The following is an 18797-nucleotide window of genomic DNA, read 5'->3' on the forward strand; positions in this document are numbered from 1 at the left end:
AGTCAAGCGGTATCTACTGACATTTTTATTTTGGGTAAAAGCCCATGAAAATATTAAAGCATGAACAAGTCATCAAGTCAGTTTATGAATCAATATACAGATTTCCTTCATGCCCATAGCTGATTTCCATAACCATGAGCGTGCTGAAATCCTGTCTAGATGCCAAATCAATTTTTCTTATATATGAACATCACAGCTACTTGAGAAAGGGAATCTGTGCCAAAAACCTCACGCTCTTAACTAATTATTTCTGTGACTCCCCTCTTGCAAAGCACAATGACTGCCACATAAATACACACGGTGCTTATTAGGAACAGGCACTCTTCCCACAGGTTCAGATGGAGTGCAGCACCATCCCCAACAAGCTCGTCTGCCCAAACCGTGCAACCAGCCCTTGTCGCAAGGAATAGTTCTGCTTTTCCCAGGACTTACTTGCTCTGAAATCCTCGAGCTCTCCTTGTCTCATGCAGCACATGGGTGAATTCATCACGGTGTCCTTCTCTCACCCAGTCCGGAGCCGCTGTCAGTGGCAGTGATGTGAGAACAATGTTTCATGTAAATAATTTCCAAGTGGAGGTACTTGTTATTAATGCAGACAGTTCTGAAAGTAAAAGCAAACAGCATTTGGCAGCAAGAACTATTAATGAGAGCATCATTAGGGAATTCAGTCTGCAAACCACAAGGCGATTTGCAGGGCATCTTCTCACCAGGCGTCTCTGAGCAGATGTTGGACAAGCACCAGTGAAGCAGAGTAGGCGAAAAACGGGGTTAAAATACTGAAATAATGCAGATGACAAAGGAGAGGGAGACAAGAGGCTGTCAGGACGGTGGGGCCAGCTGTGGAGTGGTATTGGCAGAAAGAAAGTATTCTGGTGCAACCAACCACAGCAAAGTTGGGATGGCAGTGGGAATGGGTGACAGTTGGGTACTGGGTCCAGCCTGGGGCCACTGTTGGGCTCTATGGGCTTCAGACATCAGCACACCTCTGCCTGTGTGAGTGCCTCTGCACATGTGTGTGCTTCTGCATATGTGTCAGGCACAAGGAGCAGCACTTGGGTGAGCTCTTCAAGGCCACCTCTGCATCAGTAAGTGTTGTTTTATGTAGCATGATGTAATTGACTGACCAGTGACTACTGTGGGGTGCCCTAGATACTTCTGCTTTGATATTTCCCTGTATTTTGACAGTTTCAGCCATTTGGAAAAAAAAAATTATAAACAGAGAATAGTAAATATTAAGGTAGATAGTATAATAAAATTAGAACAGGGAAATAATAAACACTGCTATTTTACAAACTGCTCAAAGCCTTAGAACAACAGAGGTAAAAGGCCTGGGAGTGCAGAAGCAAAGCTCATCTCAGCAGGCCCTACGGGTGCCTGCAAACAGCTAGCTAAATAGCCCCATCCATAGCAGGAGGTTTTTGAATGGAAAAGGGATTCTGCTAAAAAAATAATGCTCCTCTCTTCCAAAGCATCTTCTGTTGTTGAAAAACAACACAAGCACGGTGTCTACGTCAATAGACACTGTTGTTAAGCACACTGTCAGCTCTGCAGCCCTGCTACCGAAAGGCCGGGCATCCAGCTCCCCTTCCTGTTCTATTTCATTTGAGAAAGAACAGATTTTCATTACTTCCAGAAGTAGCAAGGACAAGAAAATGAAACATCCTACACAAATCACTGTGTACTGAAGTTACAAACTAAATGTATTATGCAAAAATCCAAAGAGGATGCTGATAACACACTATCTGCAACTCTTAGAGAAAACCAATTCCTTTGTTAGCAAGACATGGGGAGCATCATGCAGTTGTTTTCACCCATGCATGTGACAGAAAGGGATGTCACCAAGGGGAGGCTGGCACCAGGAGGGGCATTCGCTGCCTGAGCCTGGGCCACAGCTCAAGCATTCTACCTCTGTCCCCTAGTTCACATAACAGAGCCCATGAACTCTGGCACCGCAGCTTTGCCTCTCTAGCAGCAGAGCTGGGTACAACAAGCAAAAAGTCATGACAACTGCTACCCAAACAAGCAGGAGGAGAAAGGGAGCTATTACAGAGTACTTGAGCTCCCACGTTTATTTTCAGTCATTTCCAATGTGTGTGCTGCTTTGCTCTCCCAGCAAGCAAGGACACTGTTGTGCTCTCATCGAACAACGCCCTAACATTGAGCCGAGGCCCTGGATGAAATGTGTGCTCATTAATCCTGTCCCCATAATTACAGATCATGGGAGAAAAGAGCGGAGCCCGCCCCAGTGGAACTGCCACACTCATAAGGACACAGAAAAAATGTGTGTAACAGCAGACCATACAAGTATTTCTAATTCAACTAAGCCATAAGGTGTTTTTTTTCCCCAGTAGTATCCATTGGCTTTCACCAGCAATGAAGGCACGGTATAAATCCAGTATTTGGTCAGTAAGGTTAGAATTCTAACAAACACAGATGAAAGCAGTGTATTTATTAAAAATAAAGCTAATTAGTCTTTACTTCATTAGCAAAACCAGATTTTACTTCAGCAGAAGGACTGAGCTTGGCTCCAGCACAGGAGTGAAGAGATGGCGGAACCCTGGGCCTTTGGTTGCCCTTCATTACAGCCTGCACAAGATGAACAGCCCACTGATTTTCAGCTGAGGACAGGAGGTGCTGCCAAAGGAGAACTACCATCCAGGAGAGCAACCAACAACCAACCTCCAGTTTCTTAAGGTGTCTACAGCAAAGAGCAAAAGGAATCTTTCCCAACACCTGGGTGATCGCTGGGTGCAGCTGGGGGTGTGAGAGCACTCCAAGGCTGCAGCTCCAAAGGCTTCGCTCTGCAGGAATTGATACCAGATGACTCCGCCATACAAATCTGGTACAGATCCCACCATGGACATGTGACTGCTTCCACCAAATTAGGTACAGCACATGATGCACAGCCTGTGCCAGTTTCGGAGGGATGTTGAAAGACAGACAATGAGGATGAATAGTCTTAAAGACAGAGCAGAGCAGTCAGCCACCATCTAGTCAATCAGCGATCTCTGAGGACTTAACCCATGCAAAATGGGGAGCAAGCTTAGAACTGCAGTGTTAGGATATACCGGACCAGAGCCCTGCATTGGGGGGCCATAATCTTTTCCCTTTGGTAGCTGGAAACTCAAAGCCAGAGGAGCCAGTGCCTCATCTGCCCAAGACAGCAGATGATGTCGACAAGTCTGACCTTCTCATGGTGTAGAAAACAGTTACAAAACTTACACTACCCTGCCTGCTCCACCTCTGGGACTCCAACTTCCAAAATGCTGAAGAAAACCAAAACAATCAAGAAAAAAAACAGCACTGAAAAAGCCCAGCAAACAGACCCCAAAGTCAAACCTGCTGGTTCATTCTAGGCTATTTTTCATCCCACTTATCACTGCCACCAACGTTTTGCTTAGTCTTGAAGAAAACGTTGTCATTCCACAGTCAGATGTTTTTACATTTACATCCATCATCGCCTGATATATCCTGACCTTAGTTAAATCTTATGTTTTCTAAATTGTACTTTTATGTTGAGCAAGCCCTGAGGCTATGCTCTTAAAAGTTTACATTGAAAAATCATTTATAATTGGTTTGTTTGAGTTATGCCTGTTGCAAAGCTATCAGAAAGGGCAGTATTAATTAGCAATGGCTTACATACAGTCTAGACAATAAAAAAGTAAATCATTTTATCTTTTTAGAAAGCTTTTAGTATTTTACCAGTTACAACAAATGATGTTGAATATATTAAAGAAAAAAAAATCACAGGATGGCTTACAACAAATCTGCCTCATCTTATTAATTTATTTTTGCTTGAAATATTTTCATGATAAACACACATTGCTCAAATAAAAATATGCTTATTATGAAATTGAGACAGTCAACAAAAAATAATCTTAATTAATTCCATTTGCTGTGCTTAGTTAGAGAATGAAACAATAAATTTTGGTTTATTGCATAACGTCCTGCGTTTCACTATGAAAGATTTGTTTTCATTTCAGGTAAGTAATGACAATTGCACAGAATTTAAACCCTGTGCACACCAAAAATCTTTCCCAAAACATCCCAAATCTTGGCCAAATTAAGGGGGCAGTTCATCTGGTACCATACTGCAGGATGGAGCCCTTCCTTCCAAACATCCTCCCTAAACATCTGACAGGACTTTGCTAAGTCTTATTAAACGTGAATTAACTGATCACTGGAGTTGATTTTATTTATTAATGACATCAATGTAAAGAGGCATCGGAGTTTTGGATCATGACACTTTACAACAGATGATGTTATTTTAGTTCATAATTGGTGGTGACAAAGCCACAAAACAGTAATAGCGTCTGGTTAATGCCAAGAAAAATACAATAGCAGTCAAAGAATTTATCTTACATCTACTTTCATTTGGAAACAGATTGCTTTGTCATCCTTGAGGAGACTGACAATAGATCACAATTTCTGTATCAGTTTGGATCATAACTTTCTTTCCAACCAGGACCACATATGTTGCAGTTTATCCTTCTGTCACCTGATATCAGTAGGGTCAGCTTGGCGGGGGGCGAGGAGGAAGGGCTGACAATACAGAAACGACTGCAAGCAAAAGGCATTCTTCAGACAGGGCTGATTCTGATCTCAGAGCAACCAAAGATCAGCGTGTATTTAAACAGATAGGGTTACTTTAAATAAATGTACAGTAGCAAAAATTCCAGGAAACCCTAAGGCAAACTGGAAAAAATAATCTGCTCTATTTCTTTGTAGAGCTTTCCTATTTTGTACTGGAAGTATTTCTTCCCAATGTGCAGAAGAGTTGAAATGAGGGCAGGAGGATGGCAAACCCCACGGCTTCACCATGCCCGAAGACAACCATGAGCTCAAGAAAAATTCACTTCTTTCATCTCTCCCATTTTTCACTGACAAATGCAACAAATTGTAGGCAAACAAGGACCAGAAATACAAAGGCCCATCCTTCAGCTGTTTCTTGATCCCTTTTTTATTCTCACCTACCATCTTCTGTTCTTTTTTTACAGCCCTATCCTTTCCCAACAGCTGCAGGCACACATTTTTGAAATAAATGAAGCTGATTGAGATCTTGCTGACACTGGCAAAATACGAATTCATGTCATGGAAGCCAGAGGAACTGTATCAGTATCAAACTGGTGCGAGAGCAAAAGTAGAATCAGGCCCAGTGGTATAAAGCTATGGAAACATATACATCTCAGCCTCACAGCAGTCGAACATTAACGAGGTGCCACTGGCTTTGGTGGAACTGTGCATGACACAGAAGCAATAGGCAATGCCAAGGGTGCATGTGTTGTTTGGCACAGCCTCTGCGCTGCCTGGGAACGCCACTCCCTGCCCACAAGGTCCAGACCGTCTCCTGTGCTCCACCAAGGCTGCTCCTCCCCACACGCCGGGCACAGAGCTCCCGCTTGGCTTCAGGGTAGCGCTGAGGTTCCTTCCATCTTTCTTTCCTTTCATCCTTCCGTCCTTCCGTCCATCCCCACTTCCATCTTTCCAACCTTCCATCCCTCCCCTCCTTCCATCCCCACACTCTCTCACACTTCCTCACTCAGCACATTTTCCCATGAGTCACCGCTCTGAGTGCCAATTTGTGCCCAGCCTCGCTGCCAGGCTAAAGAGCAATCACCACGGGCAGAGGGAGAGAAATATTTTACAGATTTGTAATTCATTATAGCACTGGACATGTTCCAATGTGAGTCTACTGGAGGGTAGGAAAGAAGGGAGACATGTTCAGACTGTGGTCTAAAGAAGCACACCTGTAGAATTTGGGAGCATTTCTACTCATTAAAACTAGGTGTCTGGCCTGTGCCAAGAGACTCAAACACATAAATCCACAGTAATACCCCCTTGCCTGCATGATTCAGCTTTGTGTCATTTCAAGTTTGAACTGTGGATTTTAAGAGGGTCATTTCAACCATGCCCTAGTAAACAAACACTCATGAAACAAAAAAATTCCAGCATACTACAAACAAAAAATTACCTTAGATCTTCTCGGGCATGATACTTAAAGGACTTCTATGCATGTGAAGAAAAACACTTCAAGGATCCTTCTATTATAATCATAGTCACACATTTACCTGGTCAGAGAAAAGAGTTCTTGACTTTTCTCTTTTAGAAAACTTGTAAAATATCATTTACAAGACTTCAGAGTCCTTGGTCAAGATCCAGAAAGCAGTACATAGCATTGTATTAGTCAGAAACCAAAAGTTTAAGCAGAATTCAGTAAAACTGTGTCCTGTAAAAGAAATGATGACCATCTAGTAGGACCAGACAGGCACAGCATCAGCCTCCAGCTGCCAGACTACATAACAGTTAACAAAAGTCTTGATGATATACTTTTTTTTTTCTTATTATTTTTAAAATTAACAAAAAGCTTTAGATTCCTCCTTTGTTTACAAGAAGAGGCAATTCGTGCACGACACATTCACAAAATGATTCAAAATTATCCCATATACTAATTTTCCTTCTAATACTTTATCTGCTGCTACGAAACTACCCCTCCAGTTCTACCAGGAGGTTTCCAATGGAATGTGCTTTTCAATTTGTTCACAGTTATCCAGCGAACTGTAGGACTTATCACCAGTAATTATACTCAGCAGTGAATGCGCTTTCAGAATAATAGCCAAGTTTGTATCCTAAAAGATAGAAAGGTTGAGGCTAAAGGAAGGGAAAAGAAAAAGCTTGAATTGAAAAGTAGATTCTCTTGCCTTGCCCAGGCTGTAGTGAAATGCACAGAGAATAGAAATAAGTCTCCCAGGAATATGTCAAACCAAGCAACATAAATGCAGTCTGAATGCACAAAGAGACAGTAGCAGTGCTGCTAACCTCCAATAGTCACAAGTCAGAAATGATGCCCTAGAAAACCAGGATATGTTAAAGCTCAATAAATGTAAGGGTTCTTTTCATTTGTTTGTGAAGTTTATATTTGAAATTCATGTGTATAACCTTTTTTTGTATCCCCGCTGAAGCCCCAAAACTTTAAGCAATAGCTAAGCTCCCCATACAACTCCAGGACTGGAGAGTTCAGAGAAAACATCAAGCACTGAGAGCCTGAATTAGCAAACAGGACACATCTGGGAGACAAAACCAAAAAGGACGTGAGACCCATGCCAGCACAGCTGGGAGGAGCCCACAGCCCTGCAGGAAGAACCCAGCAAGATGGATCGCCAGCCCAAAGCCAGCTGAGTGCACTTCTTCTGTCCCACAAAACCTGAGCAAGTTTCTCCTGCGTTAACAGAGGGAAGTAACTACTTTCTGCTTGAAGGAGGTCATTTCTGACGAGACATGTCCCGCCTGTAACTTTACCTGCTGTGAACTGTGTTGGTTGCCTTACCAACACCATCACCCCTACAACCAGCAAATAAACAAGTCTTGTGCAATAAAACCTGCAGAGCAGCCAGAGCATTAGGATTAGCACTCTTGGTCTTTCTGCCTTTCATTTAAAACCAGAAGTGATATATATATTTTTACTGAATGTCAGTCTATGTATTTCTTTTGATCGAGTTTCAGGAACCAGCGCTGTTTATTACAGTTCCTTCCCTGAAGGCAGCAGAGTAGCAAAAGAAGCTTGCTTCAGAAAGCCAGCCTTTGCAGAGAGCTGTGTTGGACAGGAAAAATGAGGAGCCATTGGGACAAACTTTTTTCCTATGCTGATGCAGCATCGTTGATTCCACAGGGGTCACAGTGCTGCAGTGAGTAAAATTTGCCTCTGAGTTACAAAATCACAGCAGCGTTATTGGCCTGTAGACCTCTCCAAACCTCTTTGAACAGCAGACCTTGTTTTTACTGAGCAAGGAAATGTTGGCTGGGATACCACTGCTATTCTCTTTCTTTCAGGGATCTCCAAGTTCCAGCGTATCAGTACAAGTGCACAAGAGAAAGTCCATTGGGAAAAACAGGAGACTTGAACGTGAAAAGGAAAGTTAACATGGGCAAATACCCTCAACGCTTCTGGACCTATTCTCAACACAAATGATATTCTGCTAGCTTAATTAGTTTATTAGCAATTTAATGAAGGAGAACAAACCATCATCCAACACCACACTTCACTCAACAATGTGTAAACAAACTCAAACATAAGCAAATGCAGAAATAAAATCAAAGCTCAGGTATTAAAACACATTTGCCACTCAGCAGACCCCTTTCCAAGGAGTGTTTTCCATGGCAAAGCAGAGTTTCACTCCTGTTATGGGGAAGGCATCTCTTATGCCCAGCCTCAAATGAATTAAGAACTGCAGCCCTGAGTGCAGCTTCTGTCCCTGAGGCTCTCCAGTGAGATAATGCCCTTAACTTTAAGCCTCCACATGGGCAGTGCAGCCAAGATCGAGACTCTCAAGTTATTTTTGGATGGCAGCTCCCTGCGGCCTTCCACTGTAATGCCTTGGTATGGAAAAGCCTGGAACATTTGGTAACATCTCAGTCAACCTTCCCTGTTGCCCAACTCGTAAGGTACACCAGCAGGTCTCTTAGGAGCTCCCTTAGCAACAAACAATAAATAAATAGCCAATTAGCTATGAAGAATGTATCAAATTTTATTTTCTACATTAGGAGCCAATGTAAATGGCTCACTGGCCAGTAACAGTGCATTAACCAGCACCCTTCTAAATTGGAGATTACACAGACCATGCAACCACAAGCATAAATATGTTCCTACCATGCTAAAAATAAGCTTTGCTTTCAATTAGTCAGTTTATAAAAGTATGACTTTAAAAAAAAAAAAAAGAGGCCTAAGATATTTTTCTTCCTTGTTTGTTTGTTTTTGGTTTTGTTGTTTGTTTGTTTATTTTTAAAGAGCTCATATTTAGGCTGCAAAACATCAGCCTGACCTTCTTCCAGAGCTTTAAACCCTTGACAACTTCCACAGTAGTTGGAGGTAGCTCAGTGCTTTTGAAAACTAGAACAGCCCTTTGAAATGTTAGGAACCTAACTTCCAGGTTCCAATTCTGGCAATTCTGGAGTGGTAAGTTTCAGAAAAGTGTAGTTTTCCTTAATTAAGGATAGACAATTACAGGCAAACCTTACTGGAGTTAGATACATAGCCAAAAGTCTGAAATGCTTTATGTCAGTAATAATTCAACAAACTGTACAGGCAAGAAGCATCAGCCATTAAAAAACAAGATGATCTGTTTCTCTGTCTATCCAAATGGAATTCTGAAATGTCATCAGTTTAAGGGTTCAGATGAGAAGATATCTTCATCCACTGAAGGAAAAAAATCCATTTCCCATGCACTAGATTCATGCGAAACACTAATGTTGGGGGATATGCCCATTCTGCTCACTGCTATAAATTGTACCCTGACAATCCTAGTGATGGGATTGGAAGTGGGATGAGCACCACAGCATCTTATAAGACGGTCTGGCTCCTCAGAGCTCTTCCTGCAGATAAGATATAATTCGCGCTCCCCTCAGGCACCAAAGGCAATGTACCAGTGCAATAATCTTCTGAGTATCCCAACATTTACAAATAATTGTAAAGATCTGCTAATATGGTTTAGTTCAGCAACTGTACACAGTGCTGAGTGCTAACTGAAATGACAGCTAAGAGGGTATTAAACAGCCTTAAGGATGTCTGAAGGAGAAGGCTTGTGAAGCAGTTATTCTAAGGAATGAGTACCGAGAAGCGTGTTGAGCATTTAATGATTGTGGCCTCTCCAGCCCCATGCTACGGAAGCCAGTGTTTAGGGTTTCTGTAAAATTCCCTAGCCAATGGTACAGAACATGAGTGAAGTTAAGGAATTTGTTAAATAAGGTGTTTTTAAACTGATTTTTTGGTTAAATAATGAAAGTGTCAGTGCAATTGGTGTGTACAAATCTAAAACTGACTTTTTGTATTTTCTCTACAATGCCTTTCAGAACACTTCTACAGATAGAAACACAACTGAACAGCTCTTCTGAAGGGCGGTGCTAATTACAGAGAAGTATGTTACACTTTCACACCATTTACCCCTATTCTTCTCATCCTCCACAGATGACACATATTCTCCCTTGCAGCCACAAAATTACATGAACTTAAGAGATGAAAGAAGACAAGGTAGAGGTACACTCCAGACCCTTCGATGTACTTAATTGTAGGGTAGAGTAAGAACAAGGCAACATTTGTCAGCACTAATAAATAGGTACTTTCCAACAGTCTGGGCAAGCAGAGGTTCTTGAGCTCCCAGCTACCCTTCCCCAGATCTGCCCACTCGCTCTCAGCAGTCACATACAAAGCAGGTGGCACTGACCATTGTCAACAGGTTATACAGACACTTAAAGGGGTTAAAGAGTCTACAGGACAAATTAAGGAGTCTCAATTAATAGAAGTTAGTTATTAGAACAGCAATTATTTCAGCTAAAGACTGTTCACGTGAATTGAAGGGCAGGTGACCAAGAAGCCCAAAGGTTTGCAGCATGTCAGGAAACCAGAACAAAATCCAGCTGTATTGATTGAGATGTCCCCTGTGTTAATTCCATTGAAATTAATGACAGGAAGTGATCAAGGGAATACAATTTTTGGTGTCAATTAAGACAATGCTTTGTCTCCTCCCTCCTGTTCAGAGGCAGGGTGCTCTGTGAGGGATTTCTACCTCTCCCACCACGGTGAGCTGCACAGCTGGAAGAAGCTACTTGGTGTCAGTTCTGGCCAGCAAAGCACTCAGGAAGGCACTGATCATTCCAGAGCTGGTGCCTGCAGCTGCACCACGAAGGCTGAAAGTCCCTGCCAACCCTCACAAGGTATTCAAGGTCATGCCCAAGCCCTCTGTGTAGCTGTGATCAGCTATGGTAATGCTCCTGAGATGTCTCAGCAGTGAAGGATATCCAAAGCTTCCTGACATTTTGCTTTTGAAGTTGATTAGGAGTTAGAGCAATAAATAATTATTAAATTTCTATTTTGTTACAGATTTCTTGAAGCTCATTGCTGAGTCTGCCTCAATTACAACTGTGATACCGTTAATTCTATCCCTTCCATGAGCATGGCAAGAGTACATCTATAAAAACACTAATAAGGGGATATTTAATTACTGAGATTATAAGTTTCTGAACTGCTTACAAGAAACCAAGAAAAAGCATGATTTTCAGTTTCTTTTCTAATTATGACTGAGTTTAAGTTTACCCTCCATAAAAATGTCAGTTTATATCCTTGCATTAAATTTCTCAGGTTTTTTCATATAGTGCATATTTCTGAGAAAAACGCATGCTGCAACAACAAATGAGTCAGTGAAAAGAGAGTCACCCACATTTTATTGTTCTGGAAGTGGAAAATCTAAGCACATAAATCAAAGTGACCCTAAAGCAGTGACCAGCATGCCCTGAGCAGATCAACAGTGGTTTCATTGACCTCCAGACTCATACAGGGTCATATTTTCACACAGATGAACTGGTCTTGAACTGCTTTGCCATTGCACTGTGCACAAAGAAACCCCAGCTGAAATGTGTCTCTGCTTTCTGTTAGGGTAACCTGGATTGCTTCCCAAAATGAAAAATCAAGCCCACATTCAATTTTAGAAAGTGTTTCTCTTTCTGCCATTTTTCATGACCCTTTTCTTCTAGCTGTGATTTTTAAAAAGTTTTGCATGAATTTCTGTTGAATACAACATCAAACAATCAAAACTACTCTCAGCTTGTTAATAAGGCATATTCACTGTTTTTCCATCACACTTTCTCATGCCTACGAGACTCAGCCTATCCAGTAAGTGCATAAACGCTGGGCAGCTCATTTGAAACCAGTAGGCTTTCCTCCTAACAGACATATACTTCTGTGTCTCTTACATCACAGAAGTATTTCACAAATGTTAACATGATTAACCTTGCAGTTTTCCTGCCTGGTAGGAGGGAGCTCTGAGGCACTGACTATAAGCAAGAGGTTCGGCCCTCTTGCTGAAGGATATCACACAGCTTACATGCCATTAGTTTTCTAAATATACTTGTATAATGTTCAACCAGTGCGTAAGCTGTGTTTGTCTCCCGGCATCAGATGGCATCCAAGCCTCTAACTGGCTCTCGGCAAAGGGATGAATTTCGCCAAAAACAGCATACTATGGCCATGCAGAACATCTGTGGCACAGGCAGGAGCAGAATCCAAAGCAGCTCACTCCCAGTTTAACGCTTTAACTACAAACTCAGCCTCATTATTACGCTGGAGTGTCTCCCCACTCACTTTTGGGAGTGCTCCCAGGGTGGATGGAGAAGCAGGATTAGGGAGGCAAGATCAGACAGAGCCAGGCTGCTGAGCAGTCTTGGCCCCCTCCCAGAGAGGTGGGGTCTAGTCCCTGTCCTATGGGCTTTCTGTGGCTTTTGTAAAATAACTACTTAATAAAAACAAGATGGCAGCTGTGGGGGGTGGCAGAACTGTAAAAACAGTGGTAAGAATTGCCTTTGTCCTTCACAGTTCTACGTTTTATTTCTAATTTCAGTGCCGCCACTCATATTAATGACAAATGCATTGTGTTTTTGTTGCCTTCTTTTTTGCAATGGAAGTGACTTCCCTCTGTCAAAATCAATCAGCATATCAGTTTTAATCAGATAAAGCTTTTGGCTTTTCCTATCTAAATTGCCCTTCCCACAGTGCATTACACTACCTCAGAAAAGCATCAGCACTCCATCACAGAATAAATGTGTTGATACTTGATAGCTCATTTGAACATGATGGTATTTACATCTTTGTTGGTTAGATTTTCATTTAACACGAGTTACGGGTTCACATAGAAAATAAAAACAATACTTCTCTGTTCCTCTTGCCATTCATGTCTACTTTTGTTTCAGCCTAAAATAACACATTGCTGGAGGGTATTTTCTTAACACTGCCAAGCCTGAATGCAAGCCCTGTGGAAAATGTTTGTGTTGGGCTTGCCATGGTCCGGGCTAATAACAACGTGATGATGTATAGGTGAATTCCTGCTCCTTAAGTCCTCTGTGACATACGGATTAGGCCTGCCCTTATCTTCTAAGACATCTGGATGAGTGTCTGGGTTTTAATTTCACAATGAAATCACTGGGGACTAGAGTTATGTTATGTGCTTATGAACAAAGTGGAATATCCCTGGTAAGGGCAAGAGTGGATTACCTTAGATAACTCTACTTAAACCAGGGAACATTTGAGAATGTTGAAGAAAGGAAAGAGGTTCCACCAATAAAAACAAACACAGGCCTAAATTTAGTGTTCTGTGTACTAAACATTTTAAAGCTCCTGGAGGTTGAAATATGACCACATGTAAATGGACTGATAAAGCTAAGGCGACTCTTGAAAGAACAGATCAGGATTCCCAGAACAACTACCAGCACTAAATCCTAATGGGATGCATAAATCATTTGGAGACAGATTTATTCAGAAGATGCCACTTTAAAGTCAAAATACTCTGCTTTAATCACCAGAAATAGTATGTGCATGCTAACATTTGCAGAAAATGCTCTAGGGCAATATGAAATCAGTATCCTAAAATTCCTCAATACATGCTTTTCCTAAAATGAAGATTTTTATCTATTCATGTCCATAAAACTGTCAGGAAAAAAAAAAAGACCTGTGAGAGCATAAAAGGGTCAGTCCTGCCTCGTACAGCACTGCCACGGTCAACACAAAAAACATCAAAGTTCATATGACATTCACAGTTGCGGTCTGAGTGCTGCAGAGCTGAATAATCAGTTTGCCAATCCCAAATCCTATGGTTCAAGACTATTGCAGCTTCCCAGCTTTGCTGTAGCCCTGAGACTGTTCCCTTTTTGCAACCTCTGTGGAGAGGCATGGGAGAAGCAGGAGTGAGTCGGACTGGAAGCCCGAAGGCTCCAGGCTTGTGTTCCAGTATTGGCTGCAAAGTGCTCCCCTTCATGCATTTAAGACACAGAAGTGCTGAACAGTTGCAACTTAGGAAAAGTGAAGACACAACCAATAGCACTGGGAATAAAACTACCAAAATCTCATTTTTTTAGTATATTAGCTGCATGTCTTCTACTCTACTTATTAAGTTAAGAACAACCCAAACATATTGCAAGGTTCTAGTAAAACAGACAGATTAGTACATGCTTTGGAAGTTTTCAGTTAGTACAATCTTTTGGTTAATAAATATGCTACCAGTTACTTCATTTTAAATAAGTAACAATATAAGCCACGGAAGTGATTCTTGTCCTCTTTAAAGATCAACAGGGAACGCAATAGGCAAAAACCTGGCTTCACTGAAAAACATGGAAAAAATTGTATTCATTTTGATGAGGTCAGAATTCCACCCAATATTTTTTCATTTTTCATTATCACCAGCAAATGAACTGTCTATTTCTTCCTTACTCTAGTTACAGCTTCTCTTCCTTGACAGGAGAATATCTTAAAAATTAAGTGTCCGTACTGTTCCCATATAGACTAGTTGTTCTATTTATGCTAATCCAGTCATGAAAAGAGCTAAAAGAGACGTTGAGCTTTCTTCCTGATCCTCAGTTTAACAAGAGTTTTAATCAGTAATAGATTCAACATAGATGTGATGCTCTGTGAGTAATGCAAGTATATCACTTTCTTTTCTAACCATTTCACCTGCTTAGTTTGTTTAACAAAAAATCAAAACACAGATCCTGTCTTGTTTCACATGTTAGTTATAAAGGAGAAAGCTTCACGCAACCCAACTCCCATTACATTTGCGTAACTGCAGGCTACTGACCGCAACACTGCAAGGGAAAAAAGCTAACCTCACCTCGTGGTGCACAGGGACACTGGCCCTGGAAAAATGAAGACAGAACAGAAGGCATCATTATACGCCTTTCCTCTGTGTTATTCTTAGTGTTTCTTAACATAGTAAAATATCTAGCATCCCACCAAGGAGAACCAGAGTAGCCTTAGCACAGATGTCCTGCTTGGCTAGAAGGTTTTTCGCTAGATGAATATTGCTCTGATACATCTGAAAGACACTAGAGATGGTTGAGACATTTTTCTTTTCATTTTGTGGCCTGGATAGGACCCACAACAGCTGCTGAGGTTTGCAATTAATCTCACATAATTAGTTGCCACCATCAGTGCTCCTGCAGCTCCTCCAGTGGTGATTATGTCTCTGTGCTGCAGGTGGAAGTGGATGCTCTCTGCACCCCTACAGCCCAACCTAACAACCAAAACCAGTGGCAAATGCTAGAGTAGTCTCTCCAGCTGTGCCATTAGGGCAAACAGCTGGGTGGCAGCCATGTCTCCGAGTCATGCATGCAACACTGGCAGCTGCTGCCAAATGGAAACTGAGTCAGAGGCCTAAGATCAGAAGAGAAGTTTTAGTGTGTGGATAGTAGCCAGGTCAAGGCAGGTAGTGCCTGAAGATTCCAGACCCAACCTCACACCTTCTGGAAGACAGTGAGTTGGTGAGAAGGAGCTTCCTCGCCTTTGCCAAGCCAACAGGTGTGCCCGGGGAGAAGGCAGAGCTCCAGCTTGCCAGAGGAAAGCAGGAACGCTTCCAAACCCAAGCAGGCCTGCGTCTCCCATCTCTACCGACCACAAGCAGACTGAGCCAACACATCAGCAGTGCTCAGATGAGGGCAGGGGTCTGGGAACAACAGAGATTCCCCACCCACCCTCAGCTTTCCCCCACGAGCATTTGCGGCCCACCTCAGCAGCACAGCCCCTGCTCTGCGGGCACTGCGTGTTTGGGCCTGCCAACACATGCACACCTGGCGGGGACAATCCTGCAATCGTTTACTCAGGCACAGGGGTTGCACACAAGTAATGAGCTGCTAGCACCCTAGCATGTTAGACAATATGCTGACAATGTCATAACATTATTTCATCCTTCTTAAAAGATAAGACCCAGCCTGTTCGAACCTGCTCAGGTCATTATCCTGTTACCACAAGATTCCCTGTCGCTATCCAGTTTGGAGTATATAAAGGTATAATTTGCCCTGAAATGAATTATGTATTGTTTACAGTTTACCATTAAATTACGATGAACAAAACCAAGCACCTAGGATGCCTCTTTCAAAGTCTTCCAGATGTGTTTAAATGTACACTGAAACAAAAGTCTTGATGCAATTGTTTTGCAAGGAGGCTGAAGTGGGGTTGGCTAATTTTCACACTAACTTACTTAAAAGCAAGAAGGAAAACAGCAAAGATCTTTATACGTGCCATCAAAAAGCCTGACTGCAAGTGGTTCCAATTTGCTTTAGTAATTAAATTGAAAGGAGTTTAAGGGTTTTTCACCCAGGTCATTTACTACTTTGGAATTTTACTGCTTGCTTTGCAAAGAAAACAAACTGGAATGAGTCACTAGTGAGTATAAAGAGTGGATGAACACTGCTAAACAAACCAAACAGTGAGCTCAAGTGGATATAGAAAACACCAGTCAGAATTCTAAATATGGATCTGAGAATAGTGTAAAAGGATTAGACGTCTTTGTCACATGAAGAGCGAGCCCGCATGCCAGCATGCCTTTCCAGTGCAAGCAGCAACTGATCAAAGTAACATCTACCAGTTTGTAAATATGCTAATCTTCATGTTTACACAAAAGTGTCAGCACTTGCTTTACATCACAAAGAGCCTCATACAGTTGAAGATTAATTACTTCCAACACTGAGATAGTGTGTAAATACTGGTTTCGCCAGGACCCCACCTTTAGCTGTATTTGCACAGCTCAGCAGAGGTGTACGTTGCTAAGACAGATAATTCAGGGATGCTTACAAAGTGTCAGTTACCTCCAGCTCTATGCAGATAGACAGACTTTTGACAAGTGTTTTTGGTGCTTATGTGCAACAGGGATTAGACAGGTCTGGGCTCCATGCTGTAAGTGCTGGATGAAAAAAGATTTCTGCCTTTGTGTACTAACTTTAGTTCTGAATAGCCATATCACTCCCACATCTGATTTGGGCCTTCAGCTTTTACACCTACCTGGGATAAAATAATTAAAAGCTACTTTTCTCACTCACTGGGTTAATATCACTTTCCTACATTCTAATTACTAAGAGTCATCTCACTGCCTCCCAACCTCTTCACAGCCTTCAGGTCAGCCTGCAAAGTGCCCTGACTTCTGCCTAGAGGGGTTAAAAATCACACTAGGGACACAAACACACTATTTTCTAATAAAAAATTTCAAGAACCTTCAACCATGCTGTAAAACAAGCAGAATAATTACAAAGCACACTGATACAGTGAGAGCAGTATGTGGTGTTCCCTCTTCTGCACTATTGCGACAGGGAACAGCTGTAGGATGAAGCCAACATAAGGCTGGATTTCCAGGCCTCAGGTGCTTATGCCATGGCGTGTAAGATCTCTTTAATAGATATTCTGCATTTTTATTTCCTTTACTGTTTGCCAAAAAAAAAAAAAAAAAAAAAGTGGTGGCAGTTCTAATAGTAAAGGAACACCAGTGATAATTTTTAAAAATTGCACTGCTTTCAAGTGGGAGTTCTCTTCACTTCTCTTTCTCTGCTAGAGCTCAGCACAACAACTGCCACAAGAACGTCACCACTTGCCAATAAATACTATCACATTTGTTTCCTATTCCAAGCTACAAGAAAAAAAAAAGTGGGATGTGGGATGCTGGCAAACACTAGCATTACAAGATTGCCAGAGTAAACAATAGTGAATAGATGGGGATAATTTGGGGATTTAAAGAAAAGAGAATCAAAAGCAATGCTTAGAAAGGCAGAGAGAAATGGCTTCCATGTGAAACACCAAACTGGAACAGAATTTCTTCCATGTTAAATGCTCAACACTGTTTCACAGGAGTGCTTGCTGGCCAAGCCAACTGAGCTTGCATTCTCCTCTTTCGGGTGCACGTAATGAGACGGCATTGGCACTGGGGGTGCTTCAAGCAACAGGTGAGCCAGTGGGGGGACATACGGGCCACTCTGTTCACAGCGCCTGGCCCCACAAGGACACCAGCCCCACAAGGACACCATCCCAGGGGCACAGGCGACAGGCAGTGCAACCAGCAGCAAGGCACTGAGACTGCCGCTGCTGCGGTTACATCAACATGCTCCATCTCACATTTGCACAGGGCAACACGATCATCAGATTAATTGCTAATTACAGTGGATTGCTGTTAAGGAGGTTCACAGCAATAATAATAATAAAAAGACTAAACAGAGCATTATTAGCATAGTTAATTATATGACCATTGGCGAGATTATTGATGAAGATACGAAATGCTGTTGAACAAGAAAGATATGTTTGACGTTGCTTAAGAGAGGCTTTGTTATTGCTTCATATCTTTTTGGATTTTTCTAATCATTTCATCTATGTTCCAAAAGTGCAAAAAAACAGTAATTATCTCTGTTTGATCTTTGACTAACAATTGTTTATGGATCTAATGGAACAATAACATTTCTAAAAGGTAAGTAAACCCCGTAATCTTTATCAGCATAAAACCTTCAGTCACACTGGACCAAGTTATGGGAATCTGTCATGTGATGAAAGCAGACAATAGTAATTTATTGGTTTAGTCATAATCCTTTCAGTAGTCCAGATTGCTGTTGCAAATTTGTTAAAAATCTGCTACCATTCACTGAGCAACAGTACAGCACCTGCAGCAATAACATGGGTGGGGAATGTAAGCACCCTGTGTGCATGTGTGGCATGAGTTAGACAAGGCCACAGCAAAGCAGCTGAGAACTGTATTGCACAAACCAGAGGGAGATGCCTGTCCTCCCACAGTGTGCATGTAATTTAATCTCCAAATTGAGATTCAGTTTAACTTTCCAAACACTAAAAATGTACAAACAAGCATTCTTTACTCAGCAGTTACTTCTTACGTTCTGCAGAGCTTCTGCACAAGGACACCAGCACCAAGCAGCCACACACCCACGTGGAATGTATATACATGAGTAAGCACTGTTTCTTCTTTAATTTTTCTTTGTGCACTTGGCAACACACAGCT

General features: G+C 41.9%; 1 long non-coding RNA gene across 3 annotated transcripts in view; it reads right to left on the minus strand.

The window, feature by feature from the left end:
• Positions 1-18797, minus strand: part of LOC104912960 (uncharacterized) — a 176986-nt gene that overhangs the window by 66179 nt on the left and 92010 nt on the right. For all 3 annotated transcript variants that reach the window (XR_014886229.1, XR_014886230.1, XR_014886231.1), the window contains exon 6: positions 433-601. This is a non-coding gene — a long non-coding RNA (uncharacterized LOC104912960). The remainder of the gene's footprint in view (positions 1-432; positions 602-18797) is intronic.

Source organism: Meleagris gallopavo, chromosome 13, assembly GCF_905368555.1.
Source record: "Meleagris gallopavo chromosome 13, MGAL_WU_HG_1.1, whole genome shotgun sequence".
Lineage (NCBI taxonomy): Eukaryota > Metazoa > Chordata > Aves > Galliformes > Phasianidae > Meleagris > Meleagris gallopavo.